Source organism: Ambystoma mexicanum, chromosome 14, assembly GCF_040938575.1.
Source record: "Ambystoma mexicanum isolate Mex_15411 chromosome 14, UKY_AmexF1_1, whole genome shotgun sequence".
Lineage (NCBI taxonomy): Eukaryota > Metazoa > Chordata > Amphibia > Caudata > Ambystomatidae > Ambystoma > Ambystoma mexicanum.
The window spans coordinates 428,747,477-428,772,182 of record NC_090940.1 but is presented as its reverse complement, the minus strand read 5'-3'; the positions used below and the strand labels follow the sequence as shown (position 1 = coordinate 428,772,182).

The 24,706-nt window shown below is 46.6% G+C and overlaps 1 long non-coding RNA gene across 1 annotated transcript; it reads left to right on the top strand.

Annotated features, from left to right (window-relative positions):
• The first annotated feature begins 28 nt into the window (after window positions 1-28).
• LOC138526858 (uncharacterized) lies at window positions 29-24,217 on the top strand. The gene is made up of 5 exons (XR_011283756.1): window positions 29-127; window positions 13,263-13,361; window positions 13,686-13,771; window positions 19,945-20,130; window positions 22,184-24,217. It is a non-coding gene; the product is annotated as an uncharacterized lncRNA (long non-coding RNA).
• The last annotated feature ends 489 nt before the right edge of the window (window positions 24,218-24,706 follow it).

Genomic DNA, 24,706 nt, shown 5'->3' with positions numbered 1-24,706 from the left:
CTCTGCATCACGTGGGTTTCACCGTTCACGTCTTCATCATTTTTGCACGAGCTGGAAGGCAACATTGTGAGAGCGATTCCTCTGTTGCAAATCACATTTTGTATAGTTGATTGTTATTTGGTTTCTGGTAAGTTTTAAAATTATCTCATGTTGATTGTCAATATTGGGGAGGGGGTATTTCGGTGTATTTTGGTGGTTTATAATCAGTGGTGGAAATGCCGCTGTCGATGGAAAGACACAAAGAAAATAGAGGAGGCAGCATGGTAACCACTGCAGGGTACTCTCCCAACTTGTTCCCCTCCTCCTGGGAAAGGGGAGGGTGCGGGGGGCGGAACAACCCCAAAACACCCCGAAGCCCGCGCAGGGCAAAACAAAGGAAAGGGGCGGGGCGAGCCCCTTTTTAACCGGCAGGGTCAGGCAGCAGAGACATCCAGCCCTGCAGCAGGACCCTGCAGACACGCCGTGCCGTGAGGAAGGATTTCGTTTCATTTTCGGAGTTCCTGAGTTCCAGTGCCAGCCGTGAGTTTCCTGCTCCTGGCTCGGGTCGCATATGGTTAAGGAAGCGGTCCGGTTGGAGTTGTTCCAGGGACGGAGATGGCCAGTTGCAGTGAGGAGGGAGCGGAACTCCCCAGAGCGTTGCAAAGAGAAAGGTAAATACCACTGCCAGGGAAGTTTGGTGCTGGACGCTGGTGCAGTCACTGTAATCAGGCAAGGGGCGTCTTAAAACGAGGTGAATATCTGAGGAATTGGATATTTTGTCTGAAATGTATAGGGTATTGGACTCTCTCTAGTTTGTCCAGGAACCAGCGACGGGGGCAGGCGTGACAGGGGCTTAGGTATAGCAACGTTACTTAGTACCTAAGGTTTGACAAATTCCACGGTGTGGGGCAAACGGTTCTTGCAGGGGTTTGCATGAATAGCAAGTGGTTTCATAGAGAGGCGCGAGGCGGCCCCAGAGCCCTGTCTACATGCACAGATCGCGGTTCCCGCGGGCTCCCCAAGTGTATGCAAGTCTACAGGCGAACGCAATGCGGTCGTGCGAGTTGTATTGTCTAATTGTCTGCAAGTTACATATTGAAGGTATTTGCCGTTTATTATTAATGGGGGGCGGTCAGCATGATGGGTGAATTGGAATTATGTGGTTCAACGTTGGCAGTGCAAAGTAAGGGGTGGCTTAGAGATATTCGGCACTCTGGTGTGAGCTTCAGTGTCACAGGTTATGCACAGTATTAGTGTCCCGCGTGGGGAACGCAGGCTAGGTCAACCTAGTGAGTGTCCTCACTTTCAAACGGGACATTTTGGATGCATTACGATTAGATTGCAATCTCTGTCTCTCAACTTGAATGACAAATTCACAATGCCCCATCCCAGCCACCCGCCCAGGAACTCCAGTTCCTTTATCTTTTCATGTTCTAGACGAAAGTGTTTACTTGGGAGTCAGCATTCCCTCCTGACCAGAATGGTGTGATCTTGGGCAAATCACGTTGGGGTCAGTTGAAACGGGCTGCGGGGAAAGGGTGGAGGAAATACAAAGGGCAATACTTTATCGCCTCAATTTGAAGCACGCTTCAGTTCATTTCCTAGGGCAGAAAAAGCTGAGAATGTTTGCGGGGCAGGGTTGACATGTTTCTTTGAGCACTACATCTGCGTTTTACATAGCACGGAAGTGTCGACAGGCTGCTGTGGCAGTGCACTGCTTTCTTGGCGGCGTACCAAGAGAACGGGTATTGCAGAAAGGGTAAGGTAATTAATGCAGTGCTGAGTACCCATAGTCTAAGTCCCAATGGGCTTCGGGCGCTGCACGTTTTAATTGATTTTAATAGTTGGCAGAGTTCTCTCCATTGCCTCGCTTTATAGGTCTGAATCCCCGAATGCATCAACAACAAGCATTGACAAAGCCTGCAGGTTGGGCTTTGGCGTAGCTAAGGGGTGGACCTTTTCCATGCAATGCCATAATAGTACTGCATAAGAGGGGTGCAACTGGAGGACGGATGAAGCGCCTAAGCCCAGCCCAGCACAGCACACAGGGTCGTAAGGAGGGGCGTGGGTTGCTCGCGACCATGCCACGGGAATACAGAGATGGCATCATCCTGGGTAGATTAGATCAAGATATCAAACTGAGGTAGGCAACCATAAGCCCTGGGCGGGCTCCATACCCGCACTATGGGGCGGCAATTCAACGTGGGTATGCACAAGGGTTTTCATTGTAAGTTATAAATTGGTGTAGCGCGACTAGGCACAAGGGTATGCACAGGTGTCCATGGCACGAGGTGAGTGAAGCGCCATTTATAGCGCAAAGCATAACAATGGTTAGTGGGTCAGGGAAAGAAGATGACAGTGAGGACGCGTGGCGGGGGCACATGTTTTGTAACAAAGGCGCAATAACCAGGGGGAGCATTGTAAGGCGGGCCCAAGGTTGCACGCAGGGCAATGCAAGGCGGGCTCGGCACACCAGTTTTGTGGGCAAAATTTTAATGCAGTACAAGCGGGGCAGCGAATTGGAACACGCAGCCGGAACCAGCGAATGGATGTATACAATGCAACACGGCTTTTTTATAACGCGCGTACTCAACGTGCTTCATTTATCCGGGGCGAAGCCAGAGGGCATATCAATTGTTTATAATGCGCATATACATAAGTATTTCAGCAGCACTGAGAAGCCAGAGGTCAGGCCGTTTTAAGGCGCCTATAACACGAGTTTCAGTGACACTGTACTGCAGGAGGTCATGTCAATTATAACATGCTTATTTATACAAGAAAGCCACTTTGGCCAACGGTACCAGAGCATGGGGCTGGGCACAAGACCCGCACACAGGCAAGTGGCTAGTTTCAGAAGGCAGGAGGCCGGGGATACGAGGAAGTATTTAGCAGGTATCCCGCCAGCCGCAAAGTAAGGGTGTAAGCGCAAAGAGCACAAAGGACAACTTTTTATGCTTTCGGTAGGGGAATGCGGTTGCGCACCACAAGCACGGCCGAAACGCCAGGTTTTGTCAAGTTTGGGACAGGTTACGGAAACCATTTTGTGTGAACCTTTTGTGCCAGGGCTGCATTACAAGGTGCCAATAATAACGAGCAGGGATCCTGGATATGATGGTGTAGTATGACAGAATGACAAGCCGCCCATCTTGGAAACGGGTTTCCTGGGAAGAGATGGGTTGGCCTGATTTACTGTTGGGTAAGAAAAGGAGGTTGAGGAAGGGAATATAAAAAGTTTCCCCTACAACTGGGAAAGTAAGGGGTTGAACGGTCACAAACTTTGTATGTATGTGGCCTGTACGTGAACAGAGAATGCCGGCGGGCCGTTGATCAGGGTTTGGAGCTCAGTGGTAGAGCGCAGGGATCCATAATTTTCGTTTGGCTGGGTTAGTGATTGGATTGTTATAGGAATGCGAGTGAAAGCGCGTTTTAGAGTAGGTGGGCTACAGGATGGCATGTGTGTTTTTATTGGTTTCAATTTCTCGTGTGCAGCGCATGGATTTTAGATTTGCGTGGTGCAGGGCTTCCATTTGTTGAAGTGTTCCTGGTAATGACAGAAGCACAATGTGTTCATGACATGGCCCTGGTTATGTTTTAACGTAGGGGCAGGCTCTGCATTAAGGATTCCTTAGGGGTTTCAGCTTAACAGCGTCACCACAAGGCTAGTAGAGCAGCAGGGGGCATGGTCTATGTCGAATACATGGTCCGTGGAACATGCAAGCACGGCCTCTTGGGGCACTGGTTTTTAGGGGGAGTTTGGGGTGATAGCACAGTGGTAAAACCATGGTGGGGGCGCTCTTACACGGAAGGGGCGGAATCACAACCGGTGGAAGTATTACGGCACCGTTCCATAGAATAAGGGGGCAGGCAACAGTGGTGAAGGTGATGTGGCTGTGCCCGGTTTAGGCACACAGAAGTTCAAATTGCAGCCGGGTTTGAGTCCTAATAATTAAAGTATGGGGACTCATCAACAAATACAATGGGATGTAAGATCGCCAGAAAGTAGCATGTCAAGGTGAAATATGCACATTTCATTTATGGGCTTTGCATAAACACCCAAATTAAACGGGACGAATGGCATTTGCCTTTCGGAAAATCCACACACACACACAAAATCAAGAGAGGATATCTTCGTCTAAAAGTGTTTTTGAAAACATTAAAATGTGTGCATTGTTAACCTCCACGAACCAATACAATTGTTTTCCCTGAAACTCGCAGTATCGAAATGGGACATTTCAACTTCACTTGTTTATAATTTTCATCAGGTTATATAGTGCAGTGGTGAGGTGTCTGGCTTGCAAAACGACTGCGGTTTGAGACCCATACTAGAAGGGCCTCAGTTGCTGAAATAGGGTGGCAAGAAAGACATTTGGGGCTCAAGGTTGGCTTCCGGAGCAGGTTTGATCAAGCAGGTCAGCAAGGTAGGCGCAGCCTTTCAGCGGGCCAAGGTCAATGGAGAAGGTATTAATGGTGAGACTAGGGATAGGGAGCTGTGGCCTTGGTAACATGGTATAGTGACGGTTGACCCGGGGGATAACATGATTAGCAAAGGAGTGCTCAGGGGACATGTGGCAGGCATTGCTGAATCTACAAGGTAAATTGGGTGAGGTATCATTCTCTAGGGTATGGCGTCTTAACAATGGAGTGGGGTACATCATTGGCACTGGGAGTGTGACGGTAACTTAACATGGCAACAAAACCGACTCAGCCTTTATCCCTCTGGGGTGAGTAAGCAGGTTGCAGTGATCATGATTTGTGGTGTAAGTAGCATTGTAAAAATTCAGCAAAGGCAGAGGAGGACGCAAGGGGCAGGAACGAGAGAAGGGGGGCAGAAGGCATAGTTGGTTTGAAGTGCTAAAACAAGGGAATAAAAGCTCAATTTAGTAAACCGAAAGGGTCTTACTTTTCTCTTCACCAGCGCCTCTTGGGAGCCTAAATGGCAGGGGCATCTGGATATAGCAGACGGGGAAAAATGTGATTTAACATGCCCTTTCCCCCACTTCTCATTACCAGCATTGCAAAGAAGGAGGAGACGCATGGTTGGGTAGTGGGGCATTTGGTTATGGCGAGGGCCAAAGCGAGCTGGACACCGCAGCAGGAGGAGCTGACGGCCGGCGAGTTCCGAATTCAGTTGCACGGGGTGCCAGGGATGAAATGGGCGCAGCTACAGGGGCTGCTGAAAAATTGCTGGGTAAGCAGCAAAAACCAGATGGGCTGGTAATCCACTTGGGCTGGAACGATTTGATCAACTTGGGGAGTGGGGTTTTGTTGTCAGACATAATGTTCTCTGTGCAGAAGGTATCAGCACAGCCGGGCGAAACAGAGATCGTGTGGTCAGAGGTGATTCCCAAGGCGGAATGGAGGGGGGGCGAGAGCCACACAGCGGTCGAAAGATCGAGGAAAAACTGAATGGTGCCATGGCAAAGCTCTGCAAGGGCAGAGGCTTCCAACAAATCAGACATGGCCTGATCAACTTAAAAAACCCCAGAATATTGCTTGAAGGATGGCGTACATCTGTCCGCATTGGGGATGGAACTCTTCTGCTGGAACAGAGGTACTAAATTGTTGGAGCCGTAAAAGGAAACGGGAAGTAGGGGAGCCACGGTGGGCGGTAACCCACCTAGTGGCGTGGCGGTGTTTGGGCGACCAAGCACAAATGATAGACTCCGGATGAGCCAGAAGGAAACCGGAATGGGTTTTCGCTCTTCCGGACCATCGCCTCTTGGGGGCCTAACGGCGGGGGCGTCTGGTGGTAAACAACTAAGGCTCAGCTTCCCCCAAAAAGAAACGGCGCTCTCCCCACCCACGGACACCTGCATGGGCAGGATAGGCTCAGGCACAAAGGGTGGGGGGAGTTGGTGGCCTACGAGGGAAACTATACAAAGGTATAGGGGGAAGCAGGTGAGGTCCGACACGGAGCAAGCGCCACACCTACAGACTGGAGTTCACAAAATGTGTACAATAATTCTGTTGTTATGGAAATAAAACTGCGGCCAAGTTTGCCATTTGAAATACTGTCTCATGCCAATTCATTGCTTGGAAGGAAGCAAGGTGCAGCGAAGGAACGAGCAAAAGAGTGCTAATTGGCAAGGAGGGCAAATGGACAAATGCAGGGGTTATGTCGCTGTCGACGGAAAGACACAAATAAAAATAGGGGAGGCAGCATGGTAACCGCTGCAGGGTCCTCTCCCAACTTGTTCCCCTTCCCCTAGGAAAGGGGAGGATGCGGGGGGCGGAACGGCGCCAAAACACCCCGAAGCCCGCGAAGGGCAAAACAATGGAAAGGGGCGGGGCGAGCCCCTTTTTGACCGGCAGGGTCAGGCAGCAGAGACATCCAGCCCTGCAGCAAGACCCTGCAGACACGCCGTGCCGTGAGGAAGGATTTCGTTTTAACGAAAGGGCAGGGAATGAGGATGACACCTGGACGTCGCTGTCGCAGGACGGTCAGGATGGTGTAAGGCGGTGTTTGGGCGACCAAGCACAAATGATAGACTCCGGATGAGCCAGAAGGAAACCGGAATGGGTCTTCGCTCTTCCGGACCAGCGCCTCTTGGGGGCCTAACGGCGGGGGCGTCTGGTGGTAACAACTAAGGCTCAGCTTCCCCCAAAAAGAAACGGCACTCTCCCCACCCACGGACACCTGCATGGGCAGGATAGGCTCAGGCACAAAGGATGGGGGGAGTTGGGGGCCTACGATGGAAACTATACAAAGGTATAGGGGGAAGCAGGTGAGGTCCGACACGGAGCAAGCGCCACACCCACAGACTGGAGTTCACAAAATGTGTACAATAATTCTGTTGTTATGGAAATAAAACTGCGGCCAAGTTTGCCATTTGAAATACTGTCTCATGCCAATTCATTGCTTTTGAGGAAGCAAGGTGCAGCGAAGGAATGAGCAAAAGAGTGCTTATTGGCAAGGAGGGCAAATGGACAAATGCAGGGGTTATGGAAATAATGTGGTGGGGGATCCCACAACACAAGAGCTGGGTTGCGGGAGGAGTGACCGAGGGCGCGTGGTCTAGAGGGGGCGTAGCTCGTAGTGGAAATCCAGCAATGCTGGAAGATGTAAATAAATAAATAAATGCCCGCAACGGCAGCATTGCTTTTTACCGCCGGCTTTGGCACTGGTGTGTAATGCACAATGTGCTTGCTACATATACAACTGAAAGGAATCAGTTGTACATGTAGCGAGCATTGTGCATTACACACCAGTGCCAAAGCCGGCGGTAAAAAGCAATGCTGCCGTCGCGGGTGCTTTTTTATTATTTTTTTTATTTAAAGTTTTCCAGCGTGGTTCATGGTCTTGGGCGGCTGATTCTGGCCGGATCCCAAGATCCGACTGCATATCTGGTGCCGGATCCGCCGAGAGCCGGCCCAATGATATGATATGGCATTTATAACGTGCCTATACACAAGTTTTTAAAGGCGCGAATGACCAGCACTGTTTATAATGTGCATCAGGGGTGAGACTTACTTAAAGTACAGGGGGATTCCGTTTTTTTTCATTATTTCGGTGTATTTGTGGGATATGTAACGTGCATCACAGGGGTGAAGCAATATTGGGGAGGGGGTATTGTGTATTTTGGGGGTTGAGATTTAGTACAGGTGGATTCAGTTAGTTTTGGGGTTTTCTCATACAGATGTGCGACATGTGTTTTATGCAGTGGGGATGGGCACAGTGCGTTCCTCCTGTCCCAATGGGACTTCCACTGTACCAGTGAACAGTAAAGCCAACAGTTATCCTCCCCGCTGGAGGGGGGAGGGAGGGGTTGGAGGATTTGGTATGTGCAGCAGATGGGGATATGTGTCTTATGTAGATGTCAGAGAGCACCAAAGTATTAACGGAAAAGGATACGGTACTCAAAAGGATACAGGTGGTAGGGTCTTCCGGATCCCTGTTCACACGATTTGTTAGTTGTGAAGTCAAGTTAAGACCTTCCAAATGATACAACTCTCTGACTGGTAAAACAGGCAGAGCGATGGATCACTGGAAAGGGCGTGGTATAGGAAGTCAGCCTAGAACAAAATAAAGTATCATGAATAACTGCCCCAACCTGAGTATGATGGAATAGAAAACGACATGAATGCACACACTGACCTTGAGTCTAGGGCAGAAGAATCCAGCAGAGTCTCTTGAGGAAATCCAAGGTAGAACAAACGACAAGGAAGGGAAGATTAGTAAGGGAGACTTATCCCGAACGGAACGAGGCTCACGCTAGATACCGGGTTGATGCACCACAGGATAGCGTCCAAAGTACTGTTCACTGTCACCTTCCAATAATCCTTGAAAGCTTCCTTCCCACGTAGAGTAATGTATAGAAATGAATCAATCCCCCTGTTAATATCACAGGTGCAGGAGTTGGAAATAGCGCTCTTTTTATGGTATAAACAAAGTACACGCGGTTCTGTACAGCCGCGAAGAAAATAGCGTGTGCGTGTGGATTTTACACGCGAACAGGATTCACGCAGCCCAGGACAGCCGTGTTTGAAGACAACATGCGCGTGTGGATTTTACACGCGAACAGGATTCACGCAGCCCAGGACAGCCGCGTTTGAAGATAACGTGCGCGTGTGGATTTTACACGCGAGCAGGATTCACGCAGTCCAGGCCAGCAGCGCTTAAAGACAAAGTATGCATGTGGATTTACACGCGAACAGGATTCACGCAGCCCAGGACAGCCGCGTTTGAATATAACGTGCGCGTGTGGATTTTACACGCGAGCAGGATTCACGCAGTCCAGGCCAGCAGCGCTTAAAGACAAAGTATGCGTGTGGATTTACACGCGAACAGGATTCACGCAGCCCAGGACAGCCCCGTTTGAAGACAACGTGCGCATGTGGATTTACACGCAAGCAGGATTCACGCAGTCCAGGCCAGCCGTGCTTGAAGATAGCGTGCGCGTGTGGATTTACACGTGGGCAGGATTCACGCAGTCCAGGCCAGCCGTGCTTGAAGATAGCGTGCGCGTGTGGATTTACACGCGAGCAGGATTCACGCAGCCCAGGACAGCCGTGTTTGAAGACAACGTGCGCGTGTGGATTTACACGCAACCAAACAGCTCCAGGAATCAGCGTGTGGCGGAAAACACGCTATATGAGGCCCAAAAAGTAGCTGTAGTAACCTGCAAGGATGCAGATCGGAGGTTCAGCTACACAACGCCAAATGATTCGATCAGAAGCAGCGAGTGAAGTTTCCACGCTGCTTAAATACGTAATGCCGTAGTTCACGTGACGAAGCAGAATACACGTGAAGTTAGCGACGTGAAAAGTGCAAACGTTGTTTTCCCGGCAACGTATCGAACAACCGCCATTTGGAATAGAATGGTCTAGCTGTTCTACGAGCGTAGGAGGTAGGACCACGTCCACCATGCATGACAGTAGACAGACGCATATGGGTACGAATTTCCAGCATAACTGTTAAGTCATTTATTTCTTCTGCACGGGGTGGGGTGGGGGGGGCGATTTCACATTCCCCGGGGAGGGGATTGTTCATTTACCCCTTTGCAATGTGTGGAAGAGAAGGCTAAACGGAGGCCTTATATTGCTTTCATTATCAGTCACACATTTAAAGTCCCCATGAGACCCGCTAGCATTGTGTGTCTGTTTTAAAGTTTGCTGATACTTTCTGAAATGCCTTTACGGCGTAATGACGTGTATCTGTTATGTCGTGACGTTTTCACATGGGACGTCTACGTGCTTAGGAAGAGGATTGCGGAGGCAGGTGCGCTCCACGACGTGCACGGGCAGGTATTTATTTTTTATTGTGCATTTATAATGTGCTTATTCATCTCGGAGAAGTGCCAGGTATATTTAATGATGATAATGATATTTTAATTTACATCTTGCTCATACACAGGTGTTTCTTCCTATTTTGATTTTAATGCACCAACAGCTGATCTTTGTGTGTCTTCTTGGCTGGTATCCCCATCCTCAGCTCCACCCACCCCCAAACAGAAGTGGTTTATGACCGTGCCACACACGCCGAGGGAATTTCAGGGCAGATTCGGCTGCGCCATCTTCACCCTTATCTGGTGGAGTTGAAGGGGCGGTTCCCAAAGAGGTGGGGTTTCCAATCAAAGGAAATGTCCAAAATAATAGTTTAAAACTGCGCTATTTCTTTAATGGTGCTTTTTTTCCAAACTGTATATCAATTCCACTTTAAACCACTTCCATTGCACTGGCGATGAGTTACTTCACTATGCGAATAATAGTTTTGACCAGTGTTTTTGAGTAAATATTCTTTAAAATGCACAATTTGTATCCCATTTTACTTGGGTACTAGTCAAACATGGTCAGAAAAGGAATGAATTGCCGTTTACAACTATGGTCCACCTTTTCATTGGTGCCCGAGACAATTATATGGCCCAGTCCGACCCGCACTTGTACAAGGGAGCAAACTGTACCATCCATCTGTGCACCTACACTACCAACAGCAATGTTTGTCTACACTGTGATCTGACCTCATGCAGAGGATTATTTTAAGCAGACTGTTAAAGAATCATTAAAAGGAGCAATTACTCTAGCTAATGGTGAAAGAGCAGATAATCTGTGGGGAAATCCTGGTTTAAACCGAGGGATTGTCCTGCAACCTCCTTCTTAAAACCTGCTGATTTCTGTTCCCGATAAGCAACGTTTTCTTTTACTTGAACCACATCCGGCACAGCTCCTGCAGCTCCCCTCTGAAAGCAGTTGGGTGGCTGCATCGTGTGGGATACTTTCAATGATAATGGCGGTATTTATTTATTCATGCAATGTTTGACTGCTACCTGTTTGTTTATTTTTTATGCAATGTTTGTCGGATACAAGTATCCGACAAACATTGCATAAATAAACTGGGACGTGGCTGAGCATTGTAACTTCCTCTGGTGGCCCTGTGCCCCCTGCACAGGGTCATCAGAGGAAGTTAGTTTGCTTTTCCTGCAGCTGTGACCTGTATCAAAGTCCTGCTGTGTACACTTAGGGGGGCGGAGCCATCAGAGCGCTGATGGCGGCAATGAGCTGCGCCGCCCCCTACTCTGTGCCGCCGCGGGCACTTTCTTTTCTTTCTTTTTTTCCCAAAGTAACCCAGCGCAGAGCATGGGTTTGGGGTTTGCGGCGACTGACTCTGGCTGGATCCCGCGATCCAGCTACACATCTGGTGCTGGATCTCAGATCCGACAAGAGCCAGCACAATGACCAGTACTGCCGTTACCTGCACAACACAGCTTTCACTGTTATAACAGCAATGAGCTCACTTCGACGGCATGCAGTTCCCTTAGTATGATTTCTGTAACTTTACTGCGCTTACAAGGTGAGGGGTTATGAACATTGCAGGGAGATGTGCCTGACTTTACCGCTCAGTGCTGTCAGGCAGTGCATTGAGCTGTACCGGCCAGAGTCTGTACCACAAGATGTCTCTTGACACCCACCCCCATATTTATTTCTGTATAGGACCGACTTCCTTGATTTCCCTGCGACTTCTTTATTTACCTGCGTTGTCTCACTGACTAGGTGCCTGCATGTTGCTTTGCTAGTATACAGTGAAAATGTAAACTCCTATGTAGTCTTGCCAGCAAGATAACCATGAGTATTTAGCCCTAAAAAAATATCCATACTGTAGGCAGAGGTCTGTGGGGCGTGTGATCCAGGACAACGAAAAAAGAGAAAATACATGCTCAATCAGTGCAACAAAATGAGGGCGTGGGAAATAAATGCAGCCTGGACGTGCTCTTCCCTGAATTTGGATCGTGTGTCCACACTGCGTTGTTGCTTCCTGCTGGTGACGCCAGCGCCTTATTGCCTGGTAAGGGATGCTGCTTCTCAGCTCAGTCCGCCACACCACAGTTGGACAGAGTGTCGGGAAGCAAGCGTTTCAGGCCTTTGTCGGTCCCTCTGCTTCCCTCTCCACCTTTGGACCCATAAAGACTAACGCGTGTGGAAAGGTGAGCAGGGGGGCTGGATCACTGCAATGCTGGTTCCCTCTGGACCTCTCTCCCTCTGTGCCCCCTTGCTTGGCCATGAGGGAAGAAGAGGCGAGCGGCGACGGAAGCACTCATTGCCAGTTTTGTGTGATATCCAGCTCCCCCACAGCAGATTGCTGGGCTCTCCAGCAATCTGCCGTGGGGTAGCCAGATAACGTACAAGACCGGTCCCCCCTGCTTTGGCTGTCCCTCTGCCTTGTCACCCCTCTGGTCCATGGGACAGCGCTGGCCGGGTCTGAGATCCGGCATCAGATGTCTGGCAGGAACTCGGGACCTGGCCTGCCTCAGCCATGACCAGGCTTTAACAAGCCCCCAGCTTTGCAGAGGGAAGCTGGGGTCTCAGTGATCTAATCTAAGCAGGACTCCTTTCCCCAGCCGTCACTCACACATTTCCTGGCTCTGCTTGCTCATCCCGTTTGTTTTTTCTGTCCTGAAAGGGACACCACGGAAATCAATGGGCCATGAACATCACTGCGGCGGGGAGGGGTGTGGTCACTGTTGAAAGCAGGCATTCTACATGCTGGACACATTATTTTTCAAATGTGTGTTTTACACATTCAAAGGAAAAAAGTAATTTCCAAACTCAAAAAGCTGCTGAAACCTGTGTTCACTAGTTTTCTTTGAGATGTGTGTTTGTGTTTTTTTTTTCTCTCTGTTTCTCTGTGAGCACCACACCAATACAATTTGTGTGCCCCTTGCTTTGTGTTTTATCACAGGTTATATTCATAAAGATACAAATAAATGCTTCCATTGTGATGACAGCAGTTATTAGGAAATTCAACGGGGTTCATGGGTGCCAACAGGAGGCAGAAATACCCCAACCCATCCCTTGGCCAAACACATTTTATAGTCGGCGCTGTCACCTAACTGCAGTATAAGCTACATGGCTATTACTCGATGTTTCTGAAAGTTGGCTCGGCTGAAAGTTGGCTCGTTGAGTTAAAAACTACTGTGTCATATTCTATGTAATACATGTAGATGAATGACTTTAATGCCAGCAGGCTGGACTTCACAACTGTTAAGGGTAACCTATAACAAGCTGATGCTCTTTCTCTTGCTCGCTCTATTATTTTGTTTTGTCTCTGTGACTGAGTATGAGCCACATTGTCAGGTATGTGCTCTTGACTGCTCTCTCTACCAGCTGGGATGGACTGGCCTGTAGGGAACTTTGGGAGATTTCCCGGTTGGACCCTGCACCCTAGGTCCCTTTTGTGTGCAGCGGAGGATGTGTGCCGACTGGCAGAGTGTAGTGCGCACATATTGGTACGGTCAATCTGGTATGTTTATATTATATTTATTTTTTTTATTGTACTTTTTCAATTGCAGGAACACAAATTGGATTAATCATCCCATCTTGGACAGCAAAGTCCCCAGCAGCAATGGCACCATAAAAAATCCTGACATCTGTATTAGGACTTTCCGACGGTAACAATGTCTTTTTTTTTAAAACAACTGTATTTTGCTGTGGTTGATGGTGGGGTAATTTTAAAGGTATAGTAGGAGTCACAATTGTGGATTTCAAACCTATTTTTGTGGCTGTTCCTTTCTCATGTCCAGTTTGGGGAAATACTGAAAGTTCACGTCTCATGTGGGAGTTGCATTTATAGTGCACTGTGTACTCTCTGGTTTCCCTGCGTTACGTCCTGCTTACTAGCTGATGCCTAACACCCAAGAGCTGGTTTTAACCCCTGCTCCTTTTTGAAGCCTCAGGTAGACCCATGTATCCTTGACTAACTGTTTTCATTGCAGCAGCATCACTCCAAGCGTCGGTGTCAACCTAACCACCTGTGTCCCAGCAAGAAAAATCCAGGGAAGCACTTGACCCAGTCACGCAGGCAAGTATGAATTTCTTCTCCCTATGTAATATTGGTTCAGTAGAAGTGCTGAAGGTTTATATCGGCGCTGTGCAATGTGCATCCAGGTGTGGTTTTCGCCACCCTGTGGCCTAGTCCAGGTCCACACTTCAACAAAAAATTAGAGCTAGAACTTCACGATCTGAACAGGGAGTCTTCTGAGACTTGTATCAATGTGGTGTTTTTTTAAAATCCAAGCAGCATTTCTGACCCATTACTGCTGAGTTTGTTTTTCCCCCAAGCTGTCCACATGGTTTTGTTTTTCGCCCCACCCCCAGCCTTTTCACATGGTAAATTTTAAATCTTATGTGGTGTTTTGTCAATTTAAATCTTTTAAAGCATTTTTAATTTTGGAAAACTTTAAATGGTTTTTAAAAAATAACGTGACATAAATTAACGTGAGGTTTGCAATGTTTTCAGAGTCGGGCTCCTTTTTTAGATGGATGATTGGTACTAAGTGAAGAAAATCTTTTTCACTGTACCGATTGGGGGTGGGTGGTGTCGATTTAGAAAGTCCACGCTGTGACCGCTCACAGCGGTCTTTCTAAATCGAACCATCATACTTGTCAAACCCCTGTGACACATGAGTGTGTGCAGGGGCTGACGGGCGCTGTGAGACCCAGCAGAGTCGTCACAGGAGGCAGAGGTGTGTTTTGGACTGTGTGTGCACATGTGGGTAAGATGCGTGTGTTGGGGAGGGAAATTAGGGGTTCGGGTGTCCCCCCTGATTGACAAGTTAATGAGCGGGTGGGGAAGGAGAGGGGCAGTATGTGAATTCCGCACTTTAAAGTCAATACAAAAACAGCCGGAAAAAGTCAGTCTTTTTTGTGTTTGGGCTTTAAAATGCAGAAATAACACATAGAACTGGATAGTTTTCTGGTGCCCAAAGATGGTAGGAATCTCAAACGAAAAGCGGAAGGAGAGGTGGAAACAGACATGAGAAATGCAAAAGCACGGAAGTAAGTATGTCTTTTTTGCGTTTTGGGTTCACATGGATCACAGTTGCTGACAAGTTAAGCTGCAGTGTGCGGTTTGTGGCGCTACGTTAGCAAGCCTGAAGCCAACACTTACGGTGCATTTGGAAAAAAGACCATGGATTTGTTTGTACGGTAGCTACAAGGCATACACAAGCAAAAGACACTTTTAAACCTGGCCTCACTACCTGCAAATGCTTTGGCAGCTTCTTACCACATTATCTGGGGGAGGGGGAGCCCTTTACAGATGTTGAGAGTAGTTCTGCCAACAATTCTCACTGTCAACCGGGTAATGCCTAGTGACGGTGCAGCAGAGAAATGCAAAAGTATCTTTGTCTGACACCACAATTTTCCACCACATCACTGACCTGTCCTCTTCTATCAGTACAGAATTGATATTGTGCTTGAAATATTGGAGAAATATTTTGTAAACCAATTCAGGGCAGAGCAACTGCATCTATAGTCATTGACATTGTTAACTACTTCCTAAGTTCCCACTGCCTAAAGTGGGAGGCGTGTGTTGGTATTTGCTTGGATGGTGCTCCTTCAATGTCTGGTTCTAGAACTGGGTTAAAAGCAAAAGTGTTGATAGTAGCTCCACATATATTGTAGACGCACACTGCGTGATCCCCGGGAAGCCTTGCCTGGGCGCAATATGGGGAATGGAATCTCGGAGGTACCGACTTTTTTTGTAAAGATTGTGCGTTTTATTAAGATGCACCGCACAAGAGTCCATCTGCTTGCTACATTATGTGCAGAAATGGGAGCTGAACATGATGCTTTGTTTCACTCGGAGGTCAGCTTGCTCTCCAGGGGGAAAGGTTTTATATTGTGTTTAGGAACTCTGGAACAAAGTGAGATGCTTTCTCCTGGGTTTAGACCAGACGAAAGAGCCTTTGTGTGATTCACACTGGTTTGTACTGTTCGCTTACTATGGTGACCTCTTTGAAAAACTACATTTTCTAAACCTCTCCCTGCAAGGCACAGAAAAGAAACCATATCATTGGCTATCAATGCAAAAATGTCAGCATTTAAGAAGAAGTTGGAACTTTGGAGGAGGAGGGTTAATGTCTGCATTCCGACGCGTTTCATTATTAGCAGATGCTCTTGAGGAGGTGGGGTATGATATTTTCATGTGTTGCTGAACTAATGGGAAACCATCTCAGAACCACTCTCCAAAGTGCTTTCCAGAGGACAATTGTAGCATCAACGACTGAGTGGTTCAGCCTTTCCTATCAGACGTAGGGGCCCGCCCACCTCCCAATACACCTCCAGGAGGAACTAATGGACCTTCAATGTGACCGCCTACTGGAGAGTCAATTCAAAAAATTGTCCTTGTGTGGATTTTGCCAAAATGCAGTTTCCTCCTTTTATCCCAATGCAGTCCATGTACTGTTGTTACCTTTCAGCACCCCGTACCTTTGCAAGATTGCATTTTCAACTTTTGCAGCCCTAAAGACTAAATATCGGTCAAAGCTGGAAGAAAGTCAAACACAGGTTATTGCAAAAATTGAACCCAATACTGATGACTGCTGAAAGGCAGGCCCACTGTTCACTCTAGCTCTCCAGTATGCCACTGTCCAACTTGCAAGTGACTGCATTGATAGTAATCAAGTTTTTGTACTTAAGTATGTCCTACGTTACTCTTTGAAATAAATATCCAATGCTACTTTTAGTCACGTCCCCTGTAGCAAAAAATTCTGAATGCTGCGTTTACAAATATTTGCCCTCTAATTAGTTATTGCAAGCAATGATTTTGAAAGAATGTTGTTTGGTACTCAACACCATTCTACAGCAGATGAACATTTTGGAGTCCCATGTGGATAGAGGGGCCCAAGCCAGGTACCTTTTTCTGAGGGAGGGCTTGGGGGTCAAACCAGTTTGAAGACCACAAGACCACTGCCCGTAGAGTGACTATCTTGTTATCAAGAAAATGCTTTTTAAAAAAGGGCAAAAAACCTAATTGCTATCTTGCTGGCACCGCTATATGTTAACATATATGTTGATTGCTAGTTTGGATGAGCACTTATCCTCCCTGGTCCCTAGGTGACAGTGCATGTGTGGGCTTAAACAGCAGAAGCTTAATGTGCTAAACAAACCTTTGCAAAATCCCTGGTTACTTTAAAGTGGTCCATTATCTACGTGTGACGTTGCTATGTGTCCGGTACGGTGCATATAAAAATCGTACACATGACCGCACCTTCAGTGGGTAGGAGCAAAATCATTCCGGTGCTTTACTGGGAAGGAAAGAGTTGCACTGACCCAGTGATACTCAAGGCTTGACTCTTCTCGTCTGCTTAGGGACATTGCAGTGTCGCATAGCCCCTGTGAGAATGTGTCTCTTGTATATAGAGGGCACAATGCTTGTAATTTCACTAAGTTGCCCAGACAGCTGCATGCCAGTGCACAGAAACCCGCTGGCATAGATTTTCCTTGTGTGGGGATTGTTGATGTGTGGCTTGTGCGAAGTGTGTGTGACTTTCGCAGCATCTTTAATATGGCTTACTTCTGAAGCAGGGTGCCGAGTGGCCACGTTTTGTTTGGCTAGCATGAAGGCTGGCTAGGTTTTGAAGTGTGTGGCAGACTGTTTGAGCCGCTGTTTGGTACAGGGTGTGCTGCACACACCGCCAGGTGTAGTCTCAGGCTGGGGATGGTTTAAACGCCCCGATGAATGAGTTATTTGATTCCTGTGTTTCTCATTCTGGTGGCACATGGTGCTTTGGGCTTAGATTTGCTGTTGTTGTGATTTGGCGCACAGAGAATGGTTGCAGATATTGGCCATCCAAGCTCTCATGAAGAAGGGAGAGAAGAAGTCTCCTCTAATCAACAGTGGGCAGATGCCCCCATCTATTTATTTCTCTTAGCAATGCTTGCAACCTGATCATTTCTTTCACTTAAGCCATCGAACACCAGCCAACTTAAAAAAAAGTTGCATTAAAGGAGAGTTTCAACGCTACCCATGCCGGCCCCCCCACCCCTGTTTCAAGCTGGGGAACATTGTTGAGATGTGTAATGTGAAAAGTGTACAGGGCAGGTACTCCGCGAAGTTCAAGGTCAAAGCACCACTAAAGAGGTTCTGTAAAGCTGGCCTCCATAAAAAGCAAACTGGCATTCAAAGACTCATTTTATATTGTAATGCTTTTGAATATTATTTTTTCACTGCTGGAAGTTACGGATGCTATACCCGCAAGGCAGAGCTTTTTACACCATTAATTTTAAAGGGCACATAGATGGCTTGTTCACCCCCGTTTTCCATTGCCTTTTCGGTTCACAGTAGGGCTAGTTGTGCCAGCCTTTATGCGCAGGGGACCGTGTTCTAATTCCCCTCATGACTCATATTCTACTCATCTACTTTTAGTTTGTTCAACACTTTGGGGAAATCGCTACATGATTTAAAATATAGAAATGTAAGTTTCAGGGACTCTGGATTACTGCATGTTCTAGTTCTACTTATGTCACATTCTCTATATAGGTTGATGAGGTTCCTGGAGGGATGTTATTGCCCCTTCAATGTGTTTTTTTTGTTTTTGTTCCCAACCACTTGACCTCAGCAGTTAATTGAAGATAGTTTGCCTGTGAACTTTATTGAATGCTTGCTAGAGATAGTGATCCCTGTTATTAATTTTGAAAATATCTTTTTTGATCATTGTTTATGATGATCTGGGATGAATGCTTTTTATTGTTTTTTCTTTTTATCTAATGATGGGACCAGTTCATTCTTCTCGTTAGATGATGTTCAGCTATTTTCTTGCTTGTCTGGATTTTTCAGCAGCCTTGTGTATCAGGACTGGCGCGGTAGCAGGAATTTTCTGACCTGGGCGTGAAAGGAGTGCTGTGAATTGCTTTGCTATTTGAAAGTGGGAGGTCACTTTATTCCCTTAACCCCTTAAGTGCCAAGGGCGAGGTATCTTGTCCTTGGGATTACCACCCTATTGCCAAGGACGAGATACCTCGTCCTTGGCACCTAAGGGGTTAATGTAACAGAAAACGTTAGAAGGCACTTTATGGCGAAATACCAAAGTCACCAAAAAAGGCCTTGGCACTGGGGGGGACCCATGGCAGTTAAAAGGTTAAGGCAGTGGTCTTCAAGCCTTTTTATGCGGAGCCCCCCCCCACCCCTGAGTAAAATAATTTCAGCCCACTGCCACAAATTCTTATTTTCTATTAAAAAGTCACCATAATCCTTCAAGCCCCCCCACCAACTGGCATCCTTTTGGCCCCCCAGTTTGAAGGCCTCTGCCATAAGACACCCTAGCTGTTCAGCATGCAGACGCCCTCTTTTCATGGGTGGGGCGACTCCTTCCCAGTTCCACACAATGACTGTTATACGGATCAGGCTGATTGCTTTCAAACCGTTGCCAAGTAGGGGATAAATGCTCCTACTGGCTGCCCCTCTCTAGCTTTAATGCTGTTGCTGCTCCAATGCCCCCACAATGTTCCACACAAATAGTCCATGCCTTCCTCAGATAGGTGCACCTGACCCTCTAAGTAATAGGTTATCTACATGTATCCAGCCGTGGTGCATGTGTGAGAAACCATGCCTCTGCAAAGTTTACCCATGGCTTGGTTTACTTTTTTGCAGGATTTTTCCACTGCTATGAGTGCTGCACTAGTTCAGCTGTAGTGCATAATTTATTGCACATTAGCAATGCTTATGGGGGGGGGGCTTGTGACCCTTCTGGAGGATAGTGCCTGGCTCATATTAGCAAAGGCCTTCCTGCTAAGGTGTAATATTTACTTTTTGTTCCCCCAGTAAAGATCACTTTGGTTATGGGTTCTGTCAGTGCATACCCTCCTATTGCCTGTACATGTTGCTATCTGCAAGGTGGGGGCTCTCTATGGTTGATATTTACATTTAAGAAAATGAAACATGTGTTTGTCTTTTAAAGGACACACACAAAACGACTGCAGCATTTTAGGTACAAGAGCTCTGCAGTTAAGAACGTATTGCCTCTCCAGAACACACACCTCTAAGTTTGCGAACAGATGAAACTAGCTAAAGCCACAGTGGGTGGAAGTCATGGAGGAAGTTAACCAAGCACCACGCTTCACTCGTAAATCAGGACACATCAGGCAGGAACATCCATAGCAAGCCCACTATAAATGAATGGTTTTGGGTACAGACCAGGTTCACAAATACTTGACACATACTAAATCTACATATTTTATTTCTTCTTTTAGACAATAACTCAAGTCATCATGGCACTCTTTGATTCAGACAATTCTCTGCATTTGAAAGGATGGGGAATTTGAGCCTTTGCAATTTCTGGAGAAGTTAATTGGAAATTGCTGATAGAGGGTATCGATGAAAGTAGAAGAGAGATACGTGAAGAAAAGGATTTCAATGAGTCATGCTTTTCAAGTTAGGTAAGCAATGTGTTCTTTTTTGTTCATCTATTTGATGTTTGGGGGAGAAGGGTACATCTGACGTCCCTATCTGGAGTTGTTCCCCTTTTTCACATTTTCACACATACAGATGAACAGATGAATGCTACACAATGCCCACCTCATTAACAGCATCTCTTTCCTCTAGAGTAACTATAGATGGTCTACTGATTTCTCTTATGTTATTGGCGAAGCGCTATGGGTTGAACGCCCTCGGGGACCGTAGTCCAGGTCAGAGTATGTGTGCAGCAAGGACAGAGAATGGATTGCTATTGGCGAATCACATTCTACATCCTTAAAATTAGGTATACAGTCTTTTAGAATGAAAGTAAAATGATATCATCAGGGTATTCATCTGTAGGTGAATTTATTCCCATAAAGTCAGCCGACACATGTTTCGACCTTAGCCGTCTTCAAGGCCTTGAACTTGAACACTTGGTATGGTGACCAGGTTTGGAAGTTGATTGTGAAAATATCTTGAAACAATTTTCGGATAGTACTTGATGATTAAAGGGTTGAGTCCCAAGAGACCTGTCGCTGGCTGTAATGCACGCTAGCGCACACTTGCACAACTCACCCGAGACGAGGTACGCTAGCGATCCAAACCCTGGGGACTGGTCCCGGCAGCAACGTGGGCCGCGCTCTTCTTTTGGAAGCGCTCATGCTCGCCTTGGTGCCGGTGGTCGCGCACGGCAGCACCCCTGGTGCTGGAGAAGTCGGGTGTTTGGGGGGTTGCCATGGCGCTTATTTCAGAGGACGTTCCGCCCCTCATCCTGCCTTCCTGCAAGAACAACCACGGGAAAGCGGTCACGTGACCACACCAAGCCTCACGCATTCATAGAGGCGGTCACGCTCAGTCTCGCGCTCACGTGATTCCCACTCAGGAGTCACGTGACCAGGAAATGCCGGCATAAAAACTGCTCCGTTCATTCATTTGGCGCTTCTCAGCTGTTCAGCAGCGTGTGGCTACGTTCTCCTGGCAAACTTTGATTTCTACGGATCTTGGACCTCGTATTACTGGAACTTGTGCATTGGATTTGCCCCCTTCTGGATTTGTCACCTGGTTATTTTCTTGGACTGTGTTTTGGATTGCATTGACCCTGGAACTGAAATTGGACTGCATTTGGCTTATCCTTTGGTTTTGGCATTTGACCCTTGAACTGTATTTGGACCGCACTCTGTCTATCCCTTGGCTTTGGCATATGAGACTTCTGACTCCTCAGGTGGACTCTGGCATGTAGCAACTCCGTTCTCCTTGAGCAACCAGAGAAGAAACAACTAGGTCAACAGCTGACACCGACCAGTCCCCGGGTAAGAGATTGTTTGGTATATGATATAGCATTATAGCCATTACTGTAGTCTATACCAAACCCTGCTTTTCCATTGCAGCCATCCGGGACCCGGTGCTTCCTGTTTCTCCCACTTGTGGCCCCAAAGATCGGTCAGCGAGTACATTAACCTTTTCTGACTGGTACTTGGGGACGGAGGTACACATATCTACGTGGACTCAGTTCGTGACACTAGCACATTGTGGTAAAAGTGGTGCTTGGACATCCTGGATTGGTTCCCCAAATCGAAATTCCTAAACTATTTTTTATGATTATTTTTTTTTTACACACCATAGATACAATCCTGAAAATGTAGTCCACGGTTTGGGGAACTAATCTAGGATGTCCAAGGTAGAGTATGATTCGCAAATACCAATCCGTTTTCTGTCCTATTCATTCAAGGTCTTTATGCATAGACCTTGTGGAATTGGTGATGCATCTTGCCACTATTTATAAATTATAGTGGTCACGGCACACTCTCAACGGTATGTACCCATACACATTGTTTATGTGTGCAGCTACACTGTGTTGTGGGTAGCTGCATGGGAAGGGAGGGAAAGCGCAAGGAGAACAAGAATAAGCAAAACTCCAAGGGGGCGGATAGGGTCACACTTAAGGGGATCATTCCAGTGTACAGCTCAAGCAAAATGTTTGTTGTATTGGTAGTCACATTATGAAGTTTCAACTTGCCTTTTTCATACCCGCAGCCAAGAAACAGTATTAAGACACAGGAAACATTTGATGAAATAACGAAAAGCTATAATTGAGCCATTCAAAAGAAAGGTAGAGGAGAAAAAGCAGCTACTGGTGGAATCTGGAAAAAGAAGATGCAGTGAAAAGCTGGAAAACCTTTTTGGCATGGATGGCTAGTGTTCTTCATTCCTTCCTCAGAACCTGCCTATTACTTCACCTGGACAATTGATAGACACAGCATTAAATCGGCAGATGTCTGTGTAATGTTGCAGTTCCCAGAGATGTAGCTGTGCAGCAAGTGCAAAATATTGGACTATAAAGTAAAGTAACCAGTCAATTGTCTGCTACAAATGTTTTGTAGGACAGATCTAATTTGACAAGCTCAACTCTATAACCACGTCTTCTTAACAGTGTGTTCTTGTTAACAGTATGAAGGTCATGCCTGTTTGGACCATGAAGTGACACCTACACGTTACCACACACCTGTGCGATCTTTCAGATTATGGTTTTTTAAAAAACAATGGAATTGGAACATCCCCACAGCCGAGCTTGGTTGCTACGTCAGCCACTTCTACTAATCTACGATGTAATTGTAGCTCACATGCTGCTCTGTGAAACTGAAGATGCAAGTGATCTTGTGTGTGGAACTATTATAGTTGATCTGGTGAATTTGTAGGTTGGTGCCAACTTGTAAATGGTACATGTTTTTGTGCTATTGGATTTCTGTTGGGGGTCAGCTAATGTTTTCTTGAGTGAAGTGAATGGTCGAATTGTTAGCTGCTCATAGTGATATTGGGTGAAGTGATCGACAGTCTTGTAATGCAGGTAGACCTTCTATTTAGGTCACTGAAAGTGTTTATTTTAGTGCAGTGATGTGTAATTGTGGGAGTTTATTGGGTGTGATGCCATGTTAGCTAGAGGTGAGATATGAAATGAGGGAGTTTAGAGGTTGGTTTGTGACGTGGGGTGGATCTGTAGTTTTGTATACTAAATCAGCAAACCTTAGTTAATAACATCTGAGTGCTCTAGCAAAGATGACAAGTAACGGCTGCAAATTCCATGTTTTCCAGTACACTATCCATAAGTCAAACCCTATAGTAATAACACCCATCTTACAAACAAGGAATCAAAACCCTTTTCCTAAATCGTTTGAAAGCAACATCCTCCTGAAGTTGTCTGCAATAATCGTTCACAATTTCACACCCTTCCTAAAGTTGTCACAGGGTCATAATGGAGCAATCCCCCACCTATCCTGAAGTTGTCATGGGGTCATCCTGGAGTAATACAAGATCATCACTGGAAGTAATCGGAACTCCTCTTGGAGTCGTTTTTTGTGATAACTCTAGAGTCATCGCATTTGAATATTTCAGCCTATACACATACTTGGGGATGGTTTTGGATGATCTCCCTGAACCAGCCATGGATGACTCTTGGATGGAGTCACCTGATGACTCAAGAATGATTCCAGGAAGATCTTGCTTTTTGACTTGGGCATCCTCATGTCAACCTGCATTGAAAAGCATTACAAACCTGCACCCAAAGCCCACATTTCAAGCTCTCATGTAAAAGCTCTTATTTTAATGACAATATTTTCTGCTAGTACTTTTAGCTCCTAATAGCCAAAACTAAAAATGGCATCTATGAATGTGCTCTTACTAAATTGCACAAACTGTGTATTGGGGAGGAATCGTGCACGGTCACCATACATCTCAATTTTGGATTTTTAAATAAAAGGCAGATAGGATGATGTCAAGGCACAGGCACCATCCTTGTAAGAGTTGGCTTCAATGTATCGAACGCTCATTAACGGGTGGATAGAATGTATGTTTTGGAGGGGGATGCACTGGGGTTGTTGCACTGTTGATCGTTTACAATAATTGACATCTATTAAACGGGTACAAGGGAGGTCGCGAGGTAGGCACAGCCTATTAAGCCAGGGATCTGGAGATGCTGGTTGTGTGGAGGCATTGCTCTATGGGACGACGAGTATGGGCACTTATGAACTAACAATAAATTATGGCCTTAATGTACCAGGTTTGACGTATGTACCCAGAGTTTATTTGTTTTCTTACCTTCCTTAGATGTCACCATTTTCCCGCCTATGCACTGTATAAGTTTACTAAACAGTTCCACACTATGCTAACACAACAAATATTCCCAGGTCAAGATGGCGGCCATCAGCCTCTTCACACCGGGCCGGGTTAGCATGAATTGTAAAACAAGCCTGATGACCATTCAAAAGAAATACTTAAGAAGCCGAAACCAAGACCAACCCCACAATAGGACTGCAACAGTTTACAAAAGCGAATCGTTCGGAAACCAAACTATTAAACAAACATTAAAAACACAAGACTTGATAATGTTAACAGTTTGGGTTTGTGTGTAGCCCATGCAGTGCTATTATTAACTGGCCATTGATGACAGCTGTGAAATGCCACAAGTCCCCTGGGGCAGCGAACAGCGGTACCTGGCAAATGTAGACATACCTACGAACTCGATTTACTTGTGAAACTCCTGATATTCCATGTAAAAATGTT